Below are 7805 nucleotides of genomic sequence, written 5' to 3' on the forward strand. Positions count from 1 at the left end.
AGATAAAAACTCTAAAGATCCATTATATCACAAAATCATAAAAGCTAATAAACGAAGGTCAAAACCTAGCATATTCTGACGTTTCATTAATTTAATGATTTTTGGAGGCATATTTCTTTTTCCTATCCAAAAATGCTCTCAAGGACAGAGTAAGTGGGGGTTTATTGGCTGTCTCTGCCAATTCCAAACCTTCCACTTTTCATCAGGATTTGCCATATGGCAAATGGGTAATGATAAACTGCATTTCTTCTTTATCAGCTCCTACCCCATGATAGTTTCTGCCTATAGAGGAAGAGACGGAGAAATTGAAAACTTAACAGAACTGTTTGATTGATCTTTATACCCAGTGCTGCTTAATGCGGGCTTTTGCCATTGCAGCAGCAGTAACTTTTACTCTGTAAATTAACACTGCATACAAACATATTTAGTAACTGCCAGAACCTATAGTATCATCAGCCGCAGTTATGCTAACAGCTACCAAACAGTGTATCCTCAGAATTCAGACTCAGGACTCTGAGCCACCAACAAATTCCAGAGCATCCAGCATCAAGTTGGCTATCCTCCATTTCCAAGCTCAAAGTTCAAGTAACCCACCTCTTCCCTTTGATCTCTAGCCCTTCCAGCGATTGCTGCATCTTCTTGTTAGAAGCTAGTGCTTACTGCAGTGGTGTGGGTTCTAGTTTTGTGAATGATCTCTGATGGATACAGAACTCACCTGGGTACAATGAAGAACAGAGGGAGGAGCCAGACATCAGAAATATTTAATTTTTTCTCACAGCTAACCTTTACTATCATGGGGAATGACTTAAACAGACATATAACATCTTCAAAATCTATAAAGAGGGGATAAGAACATTTGCCAGACAACTCCTTTGCAACGTGGATTATAAAGTTGAATAAAAAAGATGCTTACCATTCAGTGTAGGATGTAATAAATCTTATCAAACCATGTTTCCTCTGGGGTGGGGGAACCTAGGAAATCCCAGTTAAGCATTAAAAAACTATAAATTAAAAGTTCCAGAGAGCTGTGGAAGCAAGGAGGATTAGATGAACTAAAATTTTAAGCATGGAAAACTGTAAAAAGAGCTAAGTAGCGACAGCCCTCTTTTCCGTGGGAACATTTGCTGACATCACTCAATCCATGAATGATTTAGGGAACTGGCTTCCAAGTCTACCTTTCTAACAGAGGAAATAAAAAGAATAAAAAAGAGTCACCTTGACAGCCTGTGGTTGTTTTAGATATGATATTTCCATCCAGTAAGATATTTCACATATACTGCTATGGATTAAATGTCCCTGCTAAAATGCATGCTGAAATTTAATTTCCAAGTGGCAGGTGGAGCCTTTGAGAGGGGTTAAGACAGGGCCCTAATGATGGATTTTGGTCATTTTCATGGGAGTGAGTTAGTTATTACAGGAGTGTCTTTGTTACAAAAGGCAGCTCCCTCATCTCATGATCCCTCACTTGCCTTTCTGTCTTTCACCATGAGATGATGCACCAAGAAAGCCCTCACCAGATGCAGCCCTTCACCCTTGAGCATCCAAGCCTCTGTGATGGTGAGAAATAAATTTCTTCTCTCTATAAATGACACAGCCTATGACAGATACTCTGTTGTAGCCACAGAAGATAAAGACAAAAAACTAATGTCAGGAGTAGAGTTATAACTACAACAAATACCTTAAATGCGGAAGCAGATTTGGAGCTGAGTCATGGGTAGAATTTAAAAGAATTTGAAGGAGTAGGCTAAAAGAAGTGTTGTAAGATGAGTATTATGAGAGATTCTGATAAGGATTCAGAAGAAGAGAAGACTAAGGAAAGTCTATAACTTTCAAGAGATTATTTTAGTGATTGTGTTCGGAATATTGATAGAAATGTGGACAGTGAAGATCATTCTGATGACATATCAGATGAAAATTGGGAATAAGATATTGGAAATTGGAGGAAAGACAATTCTTGTTGTACAGGGAAACTTCAAAAAGTTCACAAGAAATGAAATTAAAAGGTAAGGTTCTTTTGGTGAAAAAAATTTTGAATCCCATGTTTGATAGGAAGTCTTCAAAAAGTTCATACAAAATGGATGTTATAAAAGTTATTGTATATTTAAATTTGCACCAAAATAACTTTCTTTTTACCCCATTTTACTACTCATACAACTGCAAAAATATTGGGTGAACTGTGTCCTTGCCCAGGACTCTGGCAGTAATGAAGAGTGATAAACTAGAATAGCAGGAAAAAATATTTAAGCAGCAAAGTGTTCAAGGTTCTGCATAGCTGCTATGAGTCACATACAGGGATATTTGAGGAGGAGATTCCTTAAATAAAGAATTCTCTATGAAAATGGAGGCAAGGTAGGAAGACTGGGGAAGTTCAAAGCTGGAAAATTGGGAAGGTCAAAGCTGCATATGTAAACAGTGAAAGTCTTATTCTGTATAAAACACTAGGATGTGGCCAGGTGACTGAAGAAAGATTAGTGTGAACTGAAAAGAGCCAGGGGATTTTCATCAAAACAGTAAGAGAAATACCTCAAAATAGTCAGAGATTTTAGATGCTGCCATCCTGTCATCTTGTCCCAGACTCAGAATGTTGGACCTTGGAGCAAAAAGAGCTCACTCCCTTGGGGTACATCAAGTGTCTGCTCCCTGATTTCTACCATAGTATTCAGTCTCTCCAATGTGGCTCATTTGGCCCCAGGCAAAACATGATCCACCAGTTCAGAGACACAAGCAGCAAATCGTGATGGTGTTAATTTCACAGACACACAGAAAGAGGATGTGGGAGCTCACAGTTTCCCTCTGCCTAGATTTCAAAGGATTCCACAGACAGCTAGAGATCCTATATGGACATTTGTCGTAGGGGCAGAACCACAGAAGAGCCACAGGTGTGGGGCTGCCCTTGAGACCCTAGAACTGCAATGCACCAGGTGTGCAGCACCAGCATGGGAGGGTTTCAGCCAGGAGAACCAAACCTGGAGACCTGAAGTGTATGCTGAGCCCAGAAAAGTCATGGTGGTGGGGAGCACTGGGACCCCACTACGTGCAGAAAACATGCATGGAGTTAAAAGAGATTATTCTCCAGCTTTAAGATTAAGTGTTTTCCTTGCTGGCCTTCAGATTGGCTGGGGGTCATTTACCCCTTTCTTCTTGCCAATTTCTTCCTTTTGGTACATAACTAGCTATTCTACAACTGTCCCGCTATTGTACTATGGCAGGGGATAATGTGTTAATTTTAGAGATTCACAGTGCATTTGATCCAGAAAAAAATCATCTCTTGAGTCTCACACATACCTGATTCAGATGAGACTCTGGACATTGTACTTTTTTGATACTGGAATCAGTTAAGGTTTGTACAGCTATTGGGATGGAATGAGTTTTTGCTTGTATGTGAGGAAGATGTGAGCTTTGGGATACCAGGGGCACAATGTTGTTTGGTAGACAGGTAGGAAACTAAATATGGATGACTTGCAAAGGGCTTTGAGCACTTGAGCCAGCACACACATGCAGTGACTGAAACCAACCTCTTTTTAGGCATGCTACTGCACTGGTCCACCATCACTGCGGGCTAGACATATTCTTTCCTATCTTATGTGAGAAACCATGATACTTTCCTAGAGATGAGCATGTGTGTGTGTTCTCCATCCCCACCTGGCTATGCCATGACACTTCTCAGAGTCCCAAAAAGGAGATGCAGAAATGAGTGGTACTGAGGTCCCACCCAAACATTACCTCCTTTGAATTTTCAATTAGTTGATCTTCTCCAGGCACCTGGCCCATCCTATAAATGACAACCTCAACTTAGGTGGGGGCAGAAGCCATTTTGTCTTCACAGTTGGAGGCTGCCTGCACTCCCATCTGTGTGTGAAATTTCTCTTTGCAATTAAATAAATCTCGTTTACTTCTCTCCTGGTCTCCTGGTTGTACTCCTACATCAGAAAGACAAGAGCTTGGATTAAGTCTAGCTGGGGGTCTTCCCAACTCAGCTGGTTTTGAGAATTTCACAAGACTATAGTTTGAATGTCCTTTTAAAGACTTACATTGAATTTCATTGAAATGTACAGGTATTGGGAGGTCAGGGCTTTTGAGAGATCTTTAAAGAAGCAACTCGGGCAACACACCCTGAGTTGCTCATTCTGCCAACCCTCCTGTTGTCTAGAAGCAGCAAGGCAGTAATACCTCAGCCGTTGGCTCCTGTAAGCATGCAGTAAACTAGCACACATTCTGGCTGCCTTTTAAATAGCCACATATGGCTCTTCCCATGCACGCTCAGACCTGACATCAACTAGGCAATAAGTGCTGGATGATTTGATGCACAGAGGCCAAGGAAAGCAGGGGAGCCATCTTTACTAAGTGGCTAGGCCCATCAAGAATCCCATGAAACAACTGGGTTGCCCCAACTACCCTGCTGTCTCCTTAAGAAATAGTGGAACAAGCTATTCTCAGTGACATAGCAGACAGAGGTTCTGACAAGCAGGTGCCCAGCCATCCTCATTCATGGAAATGAATAGACAGGCTTCTCTTGGCTAGTCAGTCCCCAGTAATTTGTTAAGGTAGCTGTGTAGCCTGACGCAGACAGCACCTCCCCATCTGGTACATCTCCTATACAGCTCTCAAGGTATTTAATATTTCTGTAGCTATTGTGAATGGGACTGACCTCAGAAGTTCTTTCTTAGCAATAGCATTATCTGTGAATACAAAGGCTGTTTTTTTGTGTGTGTTGATTTTATATCCTGCTATTCTACCAAAGCCTTCTCTGAGTTCCAGTTGTCTCCTAGAGGAGTCTTTTGGGTCTCCTATATATATAGTCATATTATCTGCAAATAAGGATATTTTTGACTTCACCTTTACCAATCTGAATCCCTTTGATTTTTTTTCTTACGTGATGGCTCTGGCTAAAACTTCCAGGACTACATTTAACACTAATGGAGAAAATGGGTATCTTTGTCTGGTACTGTATCTCAATGAGAATGCTTCCAGCTTTTCCCCTTCAATAGGATGCTGGCCATGGGTTTGCCATAAAGTGCCTTGGTTATATTGAGGAATGTTCCTTCTATACCCAATTTTCTTAGAGTTTTCATCTTGAAAGTGTGTTACATTTTATCAAATGCTTTCTCTGTATCTATTGAGCTAATCAAATGGTTTTTGTTCTTCAATTTGTTAATGTAATGTATCACATTAATTGATTTGCAAATATTGAGCCATTTCTGCATTGCAGGGATAAATCCCACTTAGTCCAGGTGAATGATCTCCCTAATGTGTTGTTGAATTTGATTGGGCAGAAATTTGTTGAGGATTTTTGTGTCTGTGTTCATCAGGGAAATTGGTCTGTAGCTTTCTTTCTCTGTTTCATCTTTCCTGGATTTAGGGCTTAAGGTGATGCTGGCTTCATAGAAGGAATTTGAGAGGATTCCCTCCCTTTTAATTGTTTAGTATAGACTGAGAAGAATTGGAGTTAGTTCCTCTTTAAATATCTGGTAAAATTCAATAGTGAAGCCATCCAGTCCTGGGGTTTTCTTTGTTGGGAGGCCCTTTATTACTGACTAATTTCTGTCTCGGTTATGGTTCTGTTTAGGTTTTCTATGTATACATGGCTCAATTTAGGTAGGTTGTAGGTGTTCAGGAATCTGTCCATTTCTTCTAGACTTCCAAGTTTGTTTGTATACAGCTCTTTGTAGTAATTTCTGATGATTCTTGTTTTTCTGTTGTATGTGTTGTTACATTTCTTTTTCATCTCTATTGATATGGGTCTTCTCTCTCCTTTTTTAGGTTAGTTGGACCAATGGTGTGTCGATTTTGTGTGTTTTTACAAAAAAGCAGCTGATCTTTTGTATTTTTTGACTTCAATTTTGTTGATTTCTTCTTTAATTGTAATTATTTCTTTCCTTCTACTGGTTTTTTGGTTTGACTTGCTGCTTTTTTTTCTAGATCCTTGAGGCACATAGATAGTTCATTTATTTGGTGCCTTTCCAGTTTCTTGATGTAGGCACCAATTGATAAAACTTTCCTCTTGCCACTGCTTTTTTGTATCCCACAAATTTTGGTTGTTGTATTGTCATCTTGATTTGCAGAAATTTTTTGATTTCTCTTTTGATTTCTTCTATGAGCCACTGTTCATTCAGCAGCATGTTGCTCATTTTCCATGTGTTTGTATATGATGTAGAGATTCTTATTGATGATTTCCAGCTTCATTTCATTGTGGTCTGAGTAGATGCATGGCTTGACTTCGAGTTTTTTTGAATTTTCTGAGACTTGATTTATGATCTAGCATGTGATCAATCCTAGAGAAAGTTCATTGTACTGGATAGAAATACATGTACTGTTTGGTAGTAGGGTGGAATGTTCTGTAGATATCTTCTAGGCCTTTTTGGTCTATGATGTTGATTAACTCTGTTGTTTCCTTGCCGAATTTCTGTTTCTTGATCTGTCCATTGCTGAAAGTGGGGTATTGAAGTCCCCCATTACTATTATTAGTATTGTATTTGGGTCTGTATCTCCCTTTAGATCCTTTAACATTTCTTTTAAATAGCCAGTTGCCCTGTAGTTGGGTACATATACATTTATAAAAGTCACATCTTCCTGTTGAATTGATCCTTTGATCATTATATACTGTCCTTCTTCATCTCCCTTGATAATTTTTGTGTTAAAGTCTATTTTGTCTGATATTAGGATGGCCACACCAGCTCTTTTCTGGTTTCTGTTAGCATGGATTATCTTCTTCCATCCTTTCACTTTCAGCCTGAGAGCATCTTTGTTGGTAAGATGTATTTCTTGTGGGCAGCAAATTGATGGGTTTTCTTGTTTAATCCATTGAGCCATTTTGTGCCTTTTAACTGTGGATTTGAGACCATTTACATTCAGTGTTACTATTGTTAAGTACCGACTTTGCCCCTGCCATGTTTCCATAAATAGTTCTGTTTATGTACTTTGGATTTCATTTGGTCTTTAGCTGGGTAATTATCTGCTTTTGTAGTGATGTTCCTGTTTCTGTGTTTCTGTGTATAGCACATCTTTGAGCCTGTTTCTTAAAGCTGAGTGAGCAGTTTCTAAGTCTTTCAATTTCTGTTTGTTGTGGAAGATCCTTATTTCTCCTTCATTCATGAATGAGTTTTGCAGGGTGTTTTAATCTATGTTGACTATCCACTGTATTTTTATATGCTCTATTGAATTCTTCATTTCTAGTATTTCATTCTGACTTCTCTACAATATCTCATTTTTGGGGGAACACTTTTCATTTAGGTCATGAATTTGTTTCTGATTGCTTCTAAGTAATCTGACAATTAATTCTCTGAATTCCATTTCTGGCATATCCTCAGTCTCTTCTGCTGCTGCTGCTGTTATTGAAAAGGTGATGTGTTGTCCATTCTGGGGCTAATACTGTCTTCCTTAGTCTTATTAAAATGTTTCCCCTGTTTTTTTTTTTTTTTTTTTTTGTATTTCTGGTTCCTTTTCCTTTAATACATGTCTTGGTGCTTGTGGTGATATTTCCCCCTGCTGTCAGTTGCTATGTGTCTTGTGTTGCCAGTGGAAACATGGAGCTCCATCTCTGGAAGTCCTGCTCATTTCTGGATTGTGATGGGGGCAGATAGGAGAACTCTGGTGCACTAAGCCCCACCTACTTGGGCCAGGCTCTGGTATGTGAAATGAGCTAGGGATTTCAATATTTAGAACTTCTCCCCTTTGTGCAGCTCATGTGGTGGTGGAGGGAAATTACACTGAAATGTTGCAATCCTTGTTCCTGGGTGCAGGGTGTGTGGTGAAGTTGCCCCCACAACTGATGGGCTTGTGCTCAGGAGGCAAATGTGGTAGCACAC

Source organism: Oryctolagus cuniculus, chromosome 2 (assembly GCF_051225735.1).
Source record: "Oryctolagus cuniculus isolate XC-2025 breed Fujian yellow rabbit chromosome 2, ASM5122573v1, whole genome shotgun sequence".
Taxonomy (NCBI): domain Eukaryota; kingdom Metazoa; phylum Chordata; class Mammalia; order Lagomorpha; family Leporidae; genus Oryctolagus; species Oryctolagus cuniculus.